The sequence below is a fragment of the Lithobates pipiens genome, unplaced genomic scaffold (genome assembly GCF_037356315.1).
Source record: "Lithobates pipiens isolate NorthernLeopardFrog02 unplaced genomic scaffold, aLitPip1_a1.2 Scaffold_22, whole genome shotgun sequence".
NCBI lineage: Eukaryota > Metazoa > Chordata > Amphibia > Anura > Ranidae > Lithobates > Lithobates pipiens.
Window position 1 is genome coordinate 199,812,310 of NW_027507784.1, and position 19,879 is coordinate 199,832,188.

The following is a 19,879-nucleotide window of genomic DNA, read 5'->3' on the forward strand; positions in this document are numbered from 1 at the left end:
GGCAGTAAAAGACTCCCCTTGCGGAATTGGTCGCCACAATGCTGACGCAACAACCAGCATCCCCTCCTCAGGAACAGATGGCTGAGGCCTCCATTCCTGGCCATCCACGAGTGCAGGTGGTCGTCCGTTCCCTCCCTCCTCCTCTAAGCATCAGGACGAAATGGCCATTTCAGAGGATTCTTCAGATGACGCAGATGCCTCTGGCTTTGCCTTCGCCATGGTCCAGCCTTATGTGCAGGCTGTCAAACAAGCAATCGGTTGGGAGGATTCCATCATGGAGGTCAGGAAGTCCAAATCATACTTCCCCTTCCTTAAGCGCCAGATCTCCTTCTTCCCTCTTGTGGAGGAAATCAGGGAAGTGATCGAGGAAGAATGGGCGAGGACAGACAAAAGACTTTCCACCAATCGATTGGGAAAATTATACCCGCTCTGAGGCAGATTCCAAAATGCTGGAGGGCCCTCCGGTGGTAGATGCCGCAGTGGTAGGGCTGGCCAAGAATGTCACTTTGCCCCTAGAAGATTCAACTTCCTTCAAGGACCCTCTGGACAGGAGGATGGACCTCGACCTTAAGAAGGCCCATCAGATGGCAGGAAATGTCTGTAAACCTGCAATAGCCCTGACATCAGTGTCCAACGCATTACGCGTCTGGACAGATAATATAGAGTCGGCAATCCAACAGGATATCCCTAAAGAAGATATAATCAAGGCATTGGATGAGCTGAAGCTCTCAGCTGACTTCATTGGGGAGGCCGCCATCGACTCGATTCGTTGCTCCGCACAGTAATGGCCAAAAAGGCACTGTGGCTAAAACCATGGGCAGCGGACATTGCCTCGAAGCAAAATTGGTGCAAGATACCTTTTGACGGTAGAGCCTTGTTTGGGGAAAAACTTGACAAGGCCATCTCTCGGGTCACTGGCGGAAAGTCAGGCCTACTTCCCCAAGACAGGCGATCCAGACGTTTCAGATCATCCGCACCAAGGTTCCAATACTCCAAAAATAGGGACTACCGTCAATCCAGACAAGGGAAAGGCTTCAGGCACAACTGGAAAAGCACACAGTCTACGTTTCTCAAGTCCAGGAGGCAGAGGCCAGTACCCACCCCACAGGATCCATCAAAATCCTTTTGACGCCAGGCCTGCCCAATTGATCCCTGTGGGGGCCAGGTTGAAACAGTTCTCAAAGATTTGGGAACAAAAATGCAGGGATCCTTGGGTAGTTGCAACAGTCAAACACAGTCACTTCTGGTCTTTCCTAAACAAACCTCCCAAGGACTTTTTTTCCCCCGACAAGGGTATCAAGATCCCCTCAAAAAGCGGAAGCTCGGGGGCGTGGCCAGAAGTTGAAGCGGACGGACGCGTCCAGGGAGAGCTCCGCTGCGGCCTATTCGTATCCACCGCAATCCGTCCTCCTAACACCGCTGGACGGGCTCTCCTCCACCCACAAGACCTGCTGGAGCTGCCCGCTGTCATCCGGGGGCTTTTTGGAGCATCTCCGGGCTATCCACGAGCTCCGGTCCGTCCGAGGGCTGCCGACCACGCGAGTAGCGCTCCGCCGCCATCTTGCGGCCTATCTCGGTCCCGAGGCATCCGGGCATCCACCGCATCCGGAGGGGGTCCTCTATCCCATCTTCCACACAGTGTTGCTTCCCTGCCCTGGATCGGAAGGCAGTGCGAAGGGGAGTGGGAGCGCCTGGAGGATTGGGGCCTGGCAGTCCATAGCACCGGCCGGTGGCCATCTTGCTACACCCGGAGCAGGCCTCAGCCTTCCGTCCACATATCTGGTCCCTGTCTCTGCCGCAGGTGGGACACCCCTTCCGGGTTCCGCTCTCTGGGGCGAAGTGGGGCTGCTCTGGAGCTAGTGGGGGCCTCCCCTGCCCCCCTGCAATAATTAGCCCACGGGCAGATCGGACTGGCGGCTGGCGCTGTTTGGGGCCTGCTGAATCTTTCCTGCCACCGCTTCTCACCACTTTCTGGACACTACAACAAGTTTTCACCTCCGGAGATTGTGGATCACTGGGATCCCTGCCTCGGCAATTGCTACATTTCCCCCTGGACTCGCAGTGAGGCCGCGTACACACGCGGGGACTGTTCACCCAACTTTGTCCGTCAAACAGTTTCGGCAAACAGTCCGCTCAAAATTAGCATGGACGGACATGCCCACACACGACGAACGAACAGTTTGCTGAAACCGTGCGCGATGACGTGAATGGCACGTACGACGGGACGAAAAATACGACGTCCTATACACTGCATTATAACTTTCGGCGTGTAAATCCTTTTTGAGCATGCGCGGAACTTAGTTTGACGAACAAGCCTACACACGGGCGGACTGTTCGCTCAAACAAGGTTTCAGCGGACAGTTTTACGGAATTTCCGAAAAACCTTGTTCGTCAAACTGTCCGCTGAAACTGTCCGCTAAAAGCCCACACACGAGCGGACTGTCCGCCCAAACACTGTTCAGCGGACAAAGTTGGGCGAACAGTCCGCCCGTGTGTACGCGGCCTTAGTACGACACGGCCTTTCCCCCCCCCTGGTGTTGGCTACTACCTGGAGCCCTGACCCCCCATTGATTGTTTATTCTGGGTGGTGTCCCCCTTTCACTTGTCACATTGGAACTGTTTGCTACCGGGCTTCTATATCAGTCTGAGGCACAGCAGCCCCCAGCAAGCCCACGGATTGACTATTGACACTACTCTAGCTGCCTCTGCTTCAATACACCACCTCCTCTCAATGTAGCAGCACAAGCAACTAGTTTCAAAATGTGTTTTTGAGGCCCCAGATTAGCTCCGCTCGGGACTTCAGCCTATCCCTGAGGTACACTTGCTCCACGTTTCACTCCCCCTTTTTTTTCTCACCTCATCTCCTAACCCGCAGAGCCTTGGTGTATGCCGGCTAAAAAAAAGAAGGCACGGAGCATCGCCCAAAAGACCCTCACACAGTACCTTCTACGCTCTCAAGAACAATCTAGCATGGAGCGTGAGGGGGCAGTTGGAGGGCGCCTCTCCCCCGACCCGGCCTCCCCACCGCGCTTATTGGGTCCAACCTCACCTGCTCCATTGTTGGACAGAAGAAGTCCTAGTGCCCTCTCAAAAGCAGATCTAGAGGACAGTCTGGAATCCATGTACAATAGATTGGCTTCCAAGTTTCAATCAGAACTTCAAAAGACTTCTCATGCACTTTCACAAGAAATCTCGGCTCTGGGCGCAAGGACTGAGAGACTAGAGACTAAACATGATGAGTTGGCAATAGCTCACAATGACCTCAGCAGAGAACATGAGGCCCTATCCTCCACGGTCCAGCTACTACAGTCTCAGATCGAAGACCTCGATAACAGAAATAGACGCAATAATCTGCGCATCCGTGGCATCCCGGAGTCCGAATCTGAGCTCATTCCGGTGGTGATTAGGTTGTTTAAATCCTTGACCATGAAGCCAATATGTTCAAGTGTGATCGGATACATAGGGCTTTGCGTCCCAAACCCCCGGAGGATAAACCACCCAGGGATGTCATCCTCTGTATGAAGGACTTTCTGGTCAAGGAGGAAATTTTGAGAGCAGCTCGTAACAAACAGAGGATCACTCTCGATGACAAAGTAATCCAAATTTTCCCGGATATCGCACCGGCGACTTTGGAGCGGAGAAGGAACCTAAAGGAGATAACCACAGTCTTGCAATCAGCCCGCATCAGGTACCGATGGGGGTTCCCGTTTCGTCTTGTGATTCCTCATAACGGTTCGACATACTCTGCCACCTCGGTCCTGGAGGGTCGGGAGATCCTGGTGAAGCTTGGACTTTTGGATGCCTCTATGGTTCGCAGACTGCCCTCCACTCCCAGAGCTACTCCTATTTGGCAAACTCCCCCGACCAGGCGGGACAGGCGCAGAATCAGATATGGTGCTGAGGATCGGGTGGAAGATAGTCCTCGATGATGCGATTTTTCTTTCCTTCATCTGAAGGCTCAGACTGCGGTTTGCTATAATGTCCAGTGGCTGTTTATAAACTGCTCTTGTTTACATTTTTGAGGGTAGAGTGAGTCCAGGTTTCTGGTTTTATACTGTTTTTCCCCTCTTGTCTCCCGCTCGCTCCGCGCCTCCGTCTTTTCGGGGGTTGGTGGAGCGTGCTGGGGAGAAGGGCAATGTGTTTCCCAGGTTTTCCTACCCAACCCACTGGTTATTTACAAGTCCCTAGGAGCTGTTGTATGGCTCCCCTTTCCAGTGGTTGGTTGCTTCTCTGGTGGGTTCCCCCTACCATTGCGCAACCCTACTGGTCGCGAGACCTTGTTGTCTCGGTATTTGAATGTTATTTTAGTGTGGCTATTCTTTCCCACACGCTGCCACGCTTAGCATTAATGTGGTATCCCAGGCCTATATCAGGCTCTGGGCTTTTCCTCTCTAAGGTTTACTTTCTTTTATGTTTTTTGGTTTTCTCCCTTTTAGGTCGATCATTTTCCATGTCCTATGCTCCTTCAGTTACTCAGGCTCCTTCTATGCTCAGGATTAGCGTTCTCATGCTACACTTGTTGTTATTGTACTGTATCTTATTTTTCTGTTACCCTGCTGACGATGTGAGGGTCCCCCTGTTTTTCCGGCGCCAGTTGGACGAGTATTCCCCGAGAGAGTCTCCCTCTGCCCCTCTGTCACCATATTTGATCTCTTACCTATAGTTGCTATTTCTCATTTTCCATGGCAATAACATGTGTCTCCCACAATGTTAAGGGATTTAATTCACCTTCCAAGAGGCGTAAAGCCTTTTCCTTTTATAAAAGGTCTTGGAGCTAAAATCCTTCTACTCCAAGAAACCCATTTCTCCCGCTCCTCTCACTCTAAATTTTTCCATAAGGATTTTCCTCAGGCCTTTTACTCGCTCCACTCGTCCAAGACCAGGGGTGCCGCCATACTCCTCCACTCCTCCCTCCCGATGGAGGTTAAGCATGTATTTAGGGACCCCGAAAGTCGTTATGTTATTGTTCAGGGCATTGTCCACAACAGAGAACTTACTATTGCCAGTATTTACGCACCCAATGAGGGCTCAGCTACTTTCTTTGGGTAATTTTTTGAGAAAATAGCACAATACCACTCTCCTCACTTGATCATGGGTGGCGATTTTAATTTAGTAGCCAACGCCACTCTAGACCGTTCATCGACATCGACCACTTCTAGAGCTTTCCCGAAATCGCTCTCTAGAGGCCTGCGGGACCTGCAACTCACTGACACCTGGAGAGCCCACAACATAGGCTGCAGGGAGTACACTTTTTTCTCCCACCCGCATAACAGTTATGCGAGGTTGGATTACATATACTCTACTCCAATTATACTTGCTAATTCTTTAGAAGCCTCCATTCATCCCTGTGTTTGGTCGGACCATCAGGCTATTTCCTTTACTACGGGGTTCATTAAACTCGCCCCCACACCCCATTCCTGGAGATTGAACTAATCCCTTCTCTCGGATGCAGGGGTGGAAGCCCAGGTAGCTCAGTCTCTGGAAGAGTATTTTTCCTTGAATGCTCGCCCAGATATACAGCCATCGACTCTCTGGATGGCGCATAAAGCCGTCATTAGAGGAAGACTTATCAGTATTTCCGCAGCCCGTAACAGATCCAACAGACTTAGGATAGTGGAATTAACCAGAGAATTAGATCACTTATACAAGGACTCATCCTCATTGCACTTGGACTCGACCAGGCGCTCCATAGACCAGAAGCGCCTGGAACTTGACTCCTTGTTGTCATCCAAGGTTGAGAAGACGCTGCGCTGGGCCAAGGCCCGCAGTTTGTTATTCAACAACTCTGCATCGACCTCCTTTGCTAGGAAGTTGTCTAACACACTTCGCCCGCCTCATGTCTACCGGCTGTCTAATAGTGAGGGTTTTGTATCGTCACATCCCAAAGAGGTTCTCAAGATCTTTGAGCAATTCTATTCTAAACTCCTAGAATCCCCCCACACTTTTCCTTCTCCCGCTGACCTGTCCTGGTTACATGACATCCCTCTTCCGACACTCTCTTCCTCACAAATGGAGGCACTGAATGCCCCCGTCACGGTCCCAGAAATCTTAGGGGTTCTCAAGTCACTAAAATTGGGTTCTGCTCCGGGTCCGGACGGCTTTTCGGCCCTCTATTACAAAAAATTCTCCATGATCTTAGCCCCTAGAATGATGCAACTCTTCAACGCAATTCTGTTAGGCGATAGCTTCCCGGAGGAAATGCTGTTAGCCAACATGTCACTGATCCCTAAGCCCAATAAAAATCATAATTTACCTCAAAATTTTAGGCCAATCTCGGTTATAAACAATGATATCAAAATATTTAGTAGAATTTTAGCTGACAGACTGGCAAAATGTATCCCTTCCCTTATTTCCCCCTTTCAATCTGGGTTTATTCCACATCGCTTTATCACGGACAATATCCGCCTAGCCTCCAACGTTATTCAAGATGCCAACCTGTTCTCCCGTAGGCTCCTCCTGTTGAGTTTAGACATACAGAAGGCGTTTGACAGTGTTACTTGGAACTATTTAGACACACTTTTGCCACTCATGGGCTTTCGGGGCAGCTTTCTGATGGGATTCCAAGCCCTCTACAACAATCCTATGACTCGCATTAAGTTGCCTGGCTGTAGTTCAGAATTCTTCCCCATAGGTAAAGGCACTAGACAGGGGTGCCCCCTTTCCCCTTTAATCTTTGCTTTGGCCCTAGAGCCCCTTGCTATTGCCCTCCTGAGACATCCTGATATTACTGGTTACACTAAGGGAAACGAAATGTACACATTTTGCATGTATGCTGATGATGTTTATTACTAACCCTCATGTCTCCCTTCCCAATCTTTTTTTGACACTGTCTCACTTTGCAAAAGTCTCTGGCCTTTCCATTAATGTTTCCAAATCTGTAGCCCTCCCTATAGGCTTTACCCTCAATGATTTGGCCCTTATTAAACAAAACTACTCCTTTACTTGGGCTGCCTCCCATATTCCCTACTTGGGAGTGGGACTGCCCGGGAATTTCAGGGACCTCTTTGGGGTCAATTATCCCCCACTGATTAGCAAACTTAAAAACACCCTAAAAAGCTGGCTCTCTTTACGTATCCCCTTTATAGGACGCATCACAGCCCTCAAAATGGTTATCCTTCCCAGGTTACTGTATCTATTTCGCTCTCTACCGGTAAAGCTCTCCAAAAGTTTTCTCCTTGACCTTCAGTCCCATTTCAACAGGTTTATTTGGAACAATAGATCTCCCAGGTTTGCGAGGGGAGTACTCTACAGATCTATGAAAAATGGTGGTTTGGGGGTACCTCAAATTTGGTTGTACTACCTTTCCTGCAGATTTACTCAACAAGCACAGTGGTCGATCCCTAATTCTAGGGTCCCCTGGGTGAGGTTTGAGAGTGACTCGATCACTCCATTCTATCTCCCTGGACTTATGTGGTCAACTAATCGTCCTCACTCGACATTAACCACCCGTAATACTATAGTGGCGGATTGCCTCCTACTATGGCACCGCTTCAAGCAGAAATACGACCTTGCCCTGGGTCGCTCTATGGGTGCTTCCTTCCTGGGTGACCCTAGGTTCCCTCTAGCTTATCTCCATCCTGAATCTTTTGGTGTGTGGGTCCATTGTGGGCTTACCCAGTTGAAGGACTTTGTGACGGGGTCTGGCTTTGTTCCTTTTTCGACACTGCAGGCCCAGCACCAACTCCCGGATTCTGAACTTTTTAGATACCTACAGATCCGCCACTTCTTTCTCTCCCGTTATGGACTCCGTCCCCAGGCACAGCTTACTATCTTTGAAGACGTATGTTTTAATTTCCCACGACAAAGAGGATTGATCTCTCTGCTATATAGGGCCCTGGAGGGACATTCGGAGTGTCAGCCTCTGCGTTATAGAACGCGTTGGGAGGAGGAGTTGGCTCTAGAGACAGGTGTGGTGGATTGGGAGGAAGGTTGGAACAACATGCGCAAATGCACCAGGTCCCTTACTGTTAGAGAGACGGCCATCAAAGTTCTCACCAGGTGGTACTACACCCCGGTACGTTTGCGCCAGATTTATCCCCTTACATCCCCCAACTGTTTTAGAGGATGCAACCACCCTGGCACTTTTGTTCACATTTTTTGGGACTGTGATTTAATTCGCCCTATCTGGCAGGAGGTCTTGAGATTGATGGACGGGTTCGCTGGCCGAGCACTGTCCCTCTCTTATCACCACTGTCTTCTCTTCCAGACCCCCCCTGACACTCCTAAACACTTTGTAAGGTTAGTGCACTCTATGTGTGTCGCTGTACTGTGGACTATTGCACTTCACTGGAAATCCCCGTCGATACCATTAGCACAGGTTCTCTCACGTATTGACCAGGTGATGCTGTCTGAAAAGATCTTTCACACTTTGCATGACACGGAACGCATTTATGACCTTAAGTGGAACCCATGGTTCCTATTTCGCTTACTGAAATGATCGCACCTTAGGTTTTTCATATTGCTTTTCTTCTCTGTTTGCATTTTTTCCTCTTTTCCCTTTGTTTCTCTCTGTTCTCTTTCCCCTCTCTCTCTGTCATGATCCTTTGTTTGTATTTTGGTTATGATGGTCGGCTCATTGAACATGTCAGTCTCCTTATATTTTATGACCTGTTGTTGGATGTAAGACCCATACAGTTAATCAGTAATCGGTGGTTTGTCCTGCAGGGTTTTGCTATTTGTTTATCACCTTTCTGTAACCTTGTCATCCAACTACTTATGCTTATGTTGAAATATGATTCCTTTTGCTGACTTTGTATTTCTGTTAATAGCTTTAATAAAACCTTTTTTGAAAACAAAAAAAAAAGCGGAAGCTCTAAAGCAATTTCTTCTTTCCCTACAGGAGCAACGAGCAGTAGTTCCAGTGCCTCCATCCGAGAGATTTTTAGGTTTCTATTCCACCCCGTTTCTAGTCCCCAAGAGAAACGGAGGGTGGAGACCCGTGATAGACCTAAAGAGGCTAAATCGCTATATCTTTCTGGAAAAATTCAAGATGGAGTCTCTACAGACGATTATTCGCGTAGTCCAACCAGGGGATTGGATGTTGTCAATAGACCTGCAAGACGCTTACTTACACATACCCATACTTCCTACGTTCCAGAAATACCTGAGATTCGCAGTGGGGCAAGTACATCTCCAATTTCAGAGCCTTCCATTTGGCCTCTGCACGTCACCAAGAGTCTTTACAAAGACCCTGATTGCCATCATAGCACCTCTCAGAGAATTGGGGCTCCGGGTGTATCACTATCTGGACGACCTTCTACTCCTGGCGAAGGACCCAACCCAGTTATTGGAACACAGGAATATCCTGTTGACAACACTAGTGGATTTTGGATGGAAGATAAACCACGAGAAAAGTCTCCTCTCTCCGACTCAAGAGATGGTCTATCTGGGAGCCCTGTTCAATACAATGAACGGAACGGTGTCTCTCCCACCTCAGAAGGTATCTTCCATTGTCCAACAAATGAAGAAGGTGAGCTTGAGATCCTACCTGACAGCCTCAAATTGTTTGAGCCTGATAGGACGGATGCAGGTCTGGACTGGGACAGAAATTTGGCCCTGGACTTCATCCAGACCGGCCCACATACATTTTGAGTGTCCCATCAGCACCCCTTACATCAGAGTGTCCCATTACCAGCCCCCTTACATCAGAGTGTCCCATCAGCACCCCTTACATCAGAGTGTCCCATCAGCACCCCTTACATCAGAGTGTCCCATTACCAGCCCCCTTACATCAGAGTGTCCCATCAGCACCCCTTACATCAGAGTGTCCCATCAGCACCCCTTACATCAGAGTGTCCCATCAGCACCCCTTACATCAGAGTGTCCCCATTACCAGACCCCTTACATCAGAGTGTCCCATCAGCACCCCCTTACATCAGAGTGTCCCATCACAAGCCCCCTTACAACAGTGTCCCATCAGCATCCCTTACATCAGAGTGTCCCATTACCAGCCCCCTTACATCAGAGTGTCCCATCAGCACCCCCTTACATCAGAGTGTCCCATCACAAGCCCCCTTACAACAGAGTGTCCCATCAGCATCCCTTACATCAGAGTGTCCCATTACCAGCCCCGTACATCAGAGTGTCCCATTACCAGCCCCGTACATCAGAGTGTAACATCAGCACCCCCTTACGTCAGTGTGTCCCATGAGCAGCCCCTTACATCAGAGTGGCCCATCACCAGCCCCCTTACATCAGAGTGGCCCACTGAGCCATCGGCCCACCGGGAAACTCCCTGTAGTCCCAATGGCCAGTACATGCCTGGACGGATGTCATCATGCATCCCTATGGTCCCCTGGGCCCACTGGCATTTGAGACATTTTCAGCTGGAGTTCTTAAGACTGTGGAACAGACGATATCTATCCCAACCCATACACCTGACGACCCGGATGCTCAGGAGTCTACATTGGTGGATGAAGAGACAGACGCTTCTGAAGTCTCGCCCGCTAGGGCATGTCGACTGGATCATAATTACTACCGATGCCAGCGCAGCTGGTTGGGGAGCACATTCCAACCAGACCTCAGTACAAGGAAGATGGTCCTTCAATGCAGCCGGCATGGTGTCCAATGTCCTGGAGCTCAGAGCGGCCTATCTTGCACTGCTAGCCCTGGAGTTCGAGATTTCGGGCAAACCAGTTCTCCTCAGGATGGACAACAGGGCCGCGGTATCCTATGTGCACCGACAAAGGGGAACACGCAGCAGATCTCTCCTGAACGAGGTGGAACCCATATTCCTCTGGGCCGAAAGGAATCTGAAGGACCTGAGGGCAGTCTATCTGCCCGGCCATCTCAACTCAAGGGCGGACGACCTTTCCCGCAGGTTCGCAGATACCAACGAGTGGTCTTTACACCCGAAAATCTTCAGCTGGATAGTGATCCAGTGGGGGCCCCTCGAGCTAGACCTCTTTGCGACAGCATCCAACACCAAACTTCCAAGGTTTATCTCGAGGTTTCCGCACCCCCAGGCGGAGGCAACAGATGCCCTCTTAGCCCCTTGGGCATGCGATCGGGCCTACGCTTTTCCTCCACGGCCCCTCATACCGAGGTTCCTGTCAAGACTCATGAGGGAGACATCGACGGTGATAGCGATTCTACCATACTGGCCAAGAAGGCCTTGGTTCCCTACGGCAATGGATTTGAGCACCAGTCCTCCAGTCAAGGTTCCAATAGTACCCCTCCTCCTGTCGCAAGGATCCCACATCCACCCAGATCCCCACAGGCTGGACCTTCACATCTGGCAACTGAAAGGAAAAGGTTCCAATCCCTGGGGTGCTCCGACAAAGTGATCGCAACCCTGCTCAAAGCGAGAAAGCCATCCACGAACAACATATACGATAAAGTATGGAACAAGTTCAGGGCCTTCATGCTTGATAGAAACTGTGACCCAGGTTCCCCTTCGTCATCTCAAATTCTTGAGTTCTTACAGGCAGGCCTGGACCTAGGCCTTGCGTTAGGTACATTGAAGGTACAGGTATCAGCGATCCATTGTTAATCCAATTCTTTAAGGCCGTCAGGAAGATCAGACCACCAACCAAACAATCTTTTCCCACTTGGGACCTTACGGTCATCCTGGAGTCCTTAGCCAATCCACCCTTTGCCCCTTCGAACTCAGCATCGCTCTGGAATCTAACTTTAACATTAGCCTTTCTGATAGCCATAAGTTCCGGCAGACGGGTGTCAGAGCTCCAAGCTTTGGGAGCAGATCAGGATCACATTATATTTTACCCAGATAGAGTGGAACTCAGAACAGTACGAGGGTTCATTCCCAAGGTCGCTTCATCCTTGAGCATGTCAGAACCCTGGGCACTCCCAACATTTTCTGAACAGGACTCTGTCGCTCTTCATGAATTAGACATCGCCTCCACTCTGAAATGCTATCTGCAAGCCACAGCTTCATTCCGGGCTTCCATCAGACTGTTCATAATTCCCTGGGGAAAATACAAAGGAAAGGAGGCATCAGCCAGAACGATCGCCTCATGGATCGTCAAACTCATCCACAAGGTGTACAGGACAAAGGGACTAGAGACCCCTTCGGTGGTCAGGGCGCACTCCACAAGAGCGGTTTCTGCCTCTTGGGCAGCAAGAGCGAATGTGTCGATCGAAAAACAGAAAATTGTACCATACTTACCGTAATTTTCTTTTCCTGGTGCCTATCCATGGCGAGAATGCGGGGGCTGTACTAACCTTTTCTTTTATAATATTCACTAGTCCTGAGGGAGGAGCCAAGGCGGAGCTTGTCACAGGTATGCTGCCATGGATAGGCACCAGGAAAAGAAAATTACGGTAAGTATGGTACAATTTTCTGTTATTTTCTACTTTTTGTTATAAAAAATGTAATAAACAAAATTTTAGTCATGCATTTAGGCCAAGATGTATTCAGACATATGTCTTTGGTAAAAATAAAAAAAATGTCAATAAGTGTATATTTATTTTTTTGCGCAAAAGTTATAGAGTCTACAAACTAGGGTACATTTTCTGGAATTTAGGCAGCTTTTAGTTTAGGACTACTAGGGTCAGCCTGAACTTTGGTTGTTCGGATGTTCTGCGAACATTGAATAGACATGTGCATTCGTTTTCGTCCGAATGCATTTTTCGTCCGAATTTCAGCCATTTTCGTTTTGACAAACGATAACGAAAGCACAGGATCCGAAAAACGAAAGATCCGACATAAATAAATGCTTTATTTTCGTTTTAGTTGTTACAACAGTTCGATATAGAATAGGAGATTCGACGTGACTCTGACAATAACAATCTGTGTCTATAGAACCTGTGGTCGAATGTGCCTAACCTTACCTCTATTAGTCCAAGATTATATAGAGAAAATATTCGACAGAGAAAAAAAGATTTGACAGAGAGAAAAGATTCTGCAAGTTACTGTCCTAAAAAGTGTTTGGGGACCCGGGTCCTGCCCCAGGGGACATGGATCAATGCAAAACAAAAGTTTTAAAAACGGCCGTTTTTCCGGTCAGCAGTGATTTTAATAATGATTAAAGTGAAACAATAAAAGTGTAATATTCCTTTAAATTTTGTGGGGGGGGGGGGGGGGGGTTGTCTATAGTATGCCTGTGAATGGGCGCATGTTTCTGGTGCTTAGAACTGTCCCTGCACAAAGTGTAATTTATGCAGGAAAAAAAGTCCTTTAAAATCACTTGCAGCTATTATGAATTGTCGGCTCCGTAATACAGAGAACACTCATTGAAAGTCATTGATAAAAAAAAAAAAAAAAAAAAAAAAAAAAAAAAAAGCGTGGAGGTCCCCCAAATTCAATTACCAGGCCCTTCAGGTCTGGTATGGATATTAAGGGGAACCCTGCGTCAAATTTTAAAAAAAAATTGACGTGGGGGTCCCCCTAAAAATCCATACCAGACCCTTTATCGGAGCACGCAACCTGGCAGGCCGCAGGAAAAGAGGAGGGGACGAGAGAGTGCCCCCCTCCCTCCTGAACTGTACCGGGCCACATGCCCTCAACATTGGGAGGATGCTTTGGGGGTCTGTGACCCCTCAAAGCACCTTGTCCCCATGTTGATGAAGACAAGGGCCTCATCCCCACAACCATGGCTGGTGGTTGTGGGGGTCTGCGGGCGGCTTATCAGAATCTGGAAGCCCCCTTTAACAAGGGGACCCCCAGATCCCTCCCCCCCTGTTTGAAATGGTAAGGGGGTACAAAAGTACCCCTACCATTTCACAAAGAAAGTGTAAAAAAATAGTTAAGACAAACACACTTTTGAAAAATTCCTTTATTAGAAAAAAAAAAAAAAAAAAAAAGATTCCACCGGTGGTAATCCACTCTTGCTATCCAGCGACGGATCTCCGGGGTCCAGCGATGGATGATCTGATCCAGCGCAGCGAATCCATCCATCTTCTGTCTACACGGAGGAGACACTGCGGGGATTCCGGCGGCCTGATGTTTGTTATATGCGGAGGGCGGGGCCACCCGTCACCTGACCCCACCCCCTCTGACGCAAGGGGAAACCCGGGTTTCCCCGTGACAGATGGGTGACCCCGCACCCCTCTGATGTAACACAGGCAGGTTTCCGTTACATCAGAGGGGGCAGCCCTCCTAATATAAGAAACGTCAGCGCTGGGATCGCCGCAGTCTCCGCAGTGGATTCACTGCGCTGATTCAGATGAGCCATCGATGGACCCCGGAGAGATGATCGTCCGTCGCTGGATAGCAAGAGTGAATTACCATCGCTGGAATCTTTTTTTTTATTTATTTTTTTTTTTTTTTAATAAAGGAAATTTTTCAAAAGTGTGTTTGTCTTATTTAACTATTTTTTACACTTTCTTTGTGAAATGGTAGGGGTACTTTTGTACCCCCTTACCATTTAAAACGGGGGGGGGCGGGATCTCGGGTTCCCTTGCTAAAGGGGGCTTCCAGATTCTGATAAGCCCCCCGCCCGCAGACCCCCACAACCACTGGCCAGGGTTGTGGGGATGAGGCCCTTCTCCACATCAACATGGGGACAAGGTGCTTTGAGGGGTCACAGGCCTGGTACGGTTCAGGAGGGAGGGGGGGCGCTCTCTCGTCCCCCCCTCTTTTCCTGCGGCCTGCCAGGTTGCGTACTCGGATAAAGGGTCTGGTATGGATTTTTAGGGGGACCCCCACGTAAAAAAAATTTTAAATTTGACACAGGGTTCCCCTTAATATCCATACCAGACCTGAAGGGCCTGGTAATTTAATTTTATCAATGACTTTCAATGAGTGTTCTCTGTATTACGGAGCCGACAATTCATAATAGCTGCGAGTGATTTTAAAGGACTTTTCTTCCTGCTTAAATGACACTTTGTGCAGGGACAGTTCTAAGCACCAGAAACATGCACCCCTTCACAGGCATACTATAGACACCCCCCCCCCCCCCACAAAATTTAAAGGAATATTTACACTTTTATTGTTTCACTTTAATCATTATTAAAATCACTGCTCCCGAAAAAAACGGTCGTTTTTAAAACTTTTTTTGCATTGATACATGTCCCCTGGGGTAGGACCCAGGTCCCCAAACACTTTTTAGGACAGTAACTTGCATATTAGCCTTTAAAATTAGTACTTTAGATTTTGAACGTTGGAGTCCCATAGACTTTAATAGGGTTCTAAAATTTACACGAAGTATGCTATATACTAGCTCCGTCGAATCTTCTTTATACATTCGACAGACACCATAAGCCTTCAAAGACAGATTCGACCATAATTCATGTGGATTTTCGGACGAATGCAATTTAACGAAAAACGAAATAAAAACGAATTTCGGAAGTAACTAAATTAATAAATTTTTCGGACGAAAACGAAATTCCAAAACGAAATATTTTACTCTGCACATGTCCAACATTGAACAATATGTGGTGTTCGGGGCAAATTTGAAAGCCGCTCATTAAAGTCTATGGGACACTAACATGAAAAATCAAAAGTGTTCATTTTAAAGGCTTATGTGCAAGTTATTGTCATAAAAAGTGTTTGGGAACCTGGGTCCTGCCCCAGGCGACATGTATCAATGAATTTTAATTAATAAACATTAAATATTCCTTTAAATATTGTGCCTGGGGGGTGTCTATAGTCTGCCTGTAAAGTGGTGCATTTTTCCCGTGTTTAGAACAGTACCACAGCACAATGACATTTCTAAAGGAAAAATTGTCATTAAAAACTGATCGGCAATATAGATAAAATTTATTGAAAAAAAGAGCATGGGATCCTTCCCCAGTCCATTACCAGGCCCTTTGGGTTTGGTATGAATAATAAGGGGAACCTTGAACCAAAAAATAAATAAAATTAGCATGGGGTCCCCCTAAAATCCATACCAGGCCCTTCGACTCTGATATGGAAATTAAGGGGAACCCTGTGCCAAAATAAAAAGAAATCATGTGGGGTCCCCCAAAATAGATTTTAAAGGGGAACCCTGCACCAAAATAAAAAAAAATGGCGTGGGGTCCCCCCAAAAAATCCATACCAGACCCTGATCCGAGCAAGCAACCTGGCAGGCTGCAGAAAAAGAGGGGGGACAAAAGAGCACCCCCTCTCCTAAACCATACCAGGCCACATGCCCTCAACATGGGAAGGGTGCTTTGGGGTAGCTCCCCAAAGCACCTTGTCCCCATGTTGATGAGACGCATGTTTTTTGAGCATTCGGTATGTTCTGGTGCGAAACAAACCATGGGGGTGTTCGGTTCATCCCTATCTCATTTCTTAAGGTCCTAAAATGGCAGGGCAGTACAACCCCCTCCCCCAAAATGACCCCATTTTGGATAGTAGACACCCAAAGGAAATTTGCTGAGAGGCATGTTGAGTCCATGGAATATTTAATATTTTGCCACAAGTTGTGAAAATATTAAACTTTTTTTTTTTTTTGCACAACGTTGTCACTAAATGATCTATTGCTCAAACATGCCATGGGCATATGTGAAATTACACCCCAAAATAAATTCTGCTGCTTTCCTCAGTACAGGGATACCACATGTGTGAGACTTTTTGGGAGCCTAGCCGTGTACAGGACCGCGAAAACCAAGTACTGCCTTCAGGCTTTCAAATAAAATAAAGTAAAATAGTTTTTTGGAAAAAACACACTTCTTTTATTTTAATGCACTAAAACACACTTTATTGCCCAAATATTTGATGAAATAAAAAGAGATGGTCTTATGCCGAGTACATGGATACCAAACACGACATGCTTTAAAATTGCGCACAAACGTGCACAGGCAACAAACTTCATGAATTTTTTAAAAGCCTTTAAAAACCACTGCCCTCAATCTGACCTTCGCAGTGATACCTCACATGCATAGTGCAATTGCTGTTTACATATGACACTGGACCGATGCTTGCGTTCGCTTTGCATGTCAGCATGGGGGGGGGGGGGGGGGGGGTGCTTTTTTATTATATTTTTAAACTGTTCATTTCTCTTTTTTTTTTAAACATTTTGATTGTTATCTCAGGGAATGCAAATATCCCCTATGATAGCAATAGGCATTGACAGGTACTCTTTTTTGAAAAAAAATGGGTCTATTAGACCCTAGATCTCTCCTCTACCCTCAAAGCATCTGACCACACCAAGATTGGTGTGATAAAATGCTTTGCCATTTTCCCAATGGCGATGTTTTTATCCGGCGAAACCTGGAAAAAAAAAATGGCGAAAAGTCATGAAATGCTCATAGCTTCCAGTTTCTTAGGCTGTAGAGATGATTGGAGCCATTCTGGTCTCTGATCAGCTGTATGGTCAGCTGGCGGAACCACCGGCTGCATTCTTGGGAGCTTGAGAAATCCATGGAAGACGGTGGGGGGGGGGGGGGGGCATTCCCTCTCTCTGCTTATAAAAGTTAGCCACGAGGATTGCTTTTACATGAAAGCTGACCGCTGGCTGAAAAGAATGATACCCAAGATGATACATAAACCTGCAGGCATCATTCTGGTATAACCACTCAAATTCCAGCCTGTGGACTGAACAAAAAAAAAAAAAAGATTGACCGTGGGTATGCCCACCATTAGAATACTGCCCTTCATACACCCACTTCTCATGATGGGCATACATGCAGCATTTTTTTTACTGTGGTAGTGGTAGTGAAATCACCTCCTACAGCGATGGAGTTGCTGATTTACATATCGTGGGAGCAAACACTGTTGCTGTTAATATAAATAAATCAGTGCTGCAGCTGAATGGCGTACCTGCTAAGCAAATGACGGTTAACAGTAAAACAAAGTAACATTATAGTATAACAGTAAGACTTACCATACCTGCAAAGCAAATACAATAAAACATAGTAAAAATGAAACATTTTTTAACACAATCTGTGCCCAAAACATATATGCCAAAGCATGGGGGCAATCCGCCCCTAATGTTAGGTGCAAATCGCTCCTCCACCCCTACCCCCATGCTTCGGCCTATATGCTCTTTTTTTTTTTTTTTTAACTGTGGTGGTGAAATCACCTCCGATAGCACTGGAGTCACGGCTTTACATATCACGAGAGCAAACGATGTTGCTGTCCAGATAAATAAACCCGTGCTGCAGCTGAATTGCATACCTGAAAACAATAAAATGGTTAACAATAAAGCACAATAAACAGTAAAGTATAAAAGAATTATAAAACCTGAAAAGCAAACATGATAATACATAGTAACAATAAAACATTGCATTGTAGAATACAGTAAAAAAAAAAAAAAAAAAAAAGAGCAGAACAATAGAGAAAATAGAGAGAAAACAATAAAACGACAACTATTTTCATTTTTTTATTTTTTATTTTTTCACTTTTTTTTTTTTATTTTTCTTTTCATTTTTTTTTTACTTTTGTGGTAACTGTAACAGTTGTAACGGTTCATTTCCAGGTTCGGGTCTCCCTAAATGCAATGGCATCTTTGCAGACCCTGTGAATGTGTGTCCTAGTCTGTGCAGTGCTATACCCTACGCTAAAACTCCACTAGTGTATGGTAGCGTTCAAAACAATCACCAATGCAAAGACCAGGATGGTCAGAACAGGAGGGACAATAATAGCGGTTACCACGCCTATATCAACGCTTTCTATAGGCACAACTTTTTCTTTGGGGGGCTCGTTGGGTAGGGGTACGAGGGAGGACATAAGGAAAATGCCTCCCATGCAGCCGCATGAGGAGCCACAGAGGGGTTTCTCCACAACACCAGTAGCCATAACAATTTGGCCCATCTTGTCCGTGTCTGTGTGAATGGAGGACAGAATGAAAACATTCCGATTATCCCTCCACTTCACAGTGAGCAAGTTATTACATTTCAAGCAGGCTCTCTTCCCCAGCCTAAGACTGGAATCTACAAGCTGCTGGGGAAAGCCCCGAATATTAGATCGCACGGTGCCAAATGCGCCAATTTGGTTATCAAACAACTGACTAAAAAGTGGCACGCTCGTGTAATAATTGTCCAAATACATGTGGTACCCCTTTTCAAAAAAGGGTGACACCAAGTCCCACATCTTACCAGCGCTATGTAATCTGGCCAGTTCTCTCTACATGAATCTCTTCCCTTGTAAACCAAAAAACTATATGTATAGCCTGTGGCCCTGTCACAGAGCTTATACATCTTGACCCTAGATCTGGCACGCTTGCTGGGAAGATACTGTTTGAAAGACAAGCGGCCAAAAAACGTAATTAGGGACTCATCAATACAGACAACTTGATCGGTAGTAAACAAGGCTGCAAACCGTTGGTTTAAGTGGTTTACGAGGGGCCGAATTCTGTAGAGCTGATCGTATCCAGGGTAACCCCGAGGACAACAGAGTTCATTGTCGTTGAAGTGCATGAGATCTGCTCGTATCGTGCCCTGGTCATGGAGTCAAAGAACACGGGCATATGGTGAACTGGGTCCGTGGACCAATATGACCCCAACTCAATGTTTTTGGTTAAGCCCATGAGGAGGGATAGGCCCAGAAATGTCTTAAATTCAGAAACCGTAATTGGTTTCCAATCTCTAGCAAGGGTCAAATGGGGGTTAGGGGCGATGAAGTGACCAGCATAAAATTGCTTGGGTCCACAATAGATCTATAGAGATCTTCCATGAAAAACAGCGAATAAAAATCAACTGTTTCCACCTGAATTTCCAGGTTGACCAGTGAATGGGGGAAGTACAGGTGCTGCAGAAGTGGGGGGTTCCCAATTAAGATTGGCGAATGCAGCAGGAAGGGCACTATGGGCTTGACGGGCTTGTCTTCTTCTTGGTGGCTGTGGGACACTAGTTGTGCTAGCCACCACACCAGCATGAACTGCACTTATGGGACTCGCCACGTCACCACGTGTTACTGCAGTGCTGGTTTGACTATGACAAGGGTGTACTAGGCCGCTGGTGCTTGCCAGTTCACCAGAAGGATGAGTGGCACTAGTACTGGCTCTCTACTCCATAAAAGAGCCCTGTGGTTTTTGCACCTTAATGACAGCAG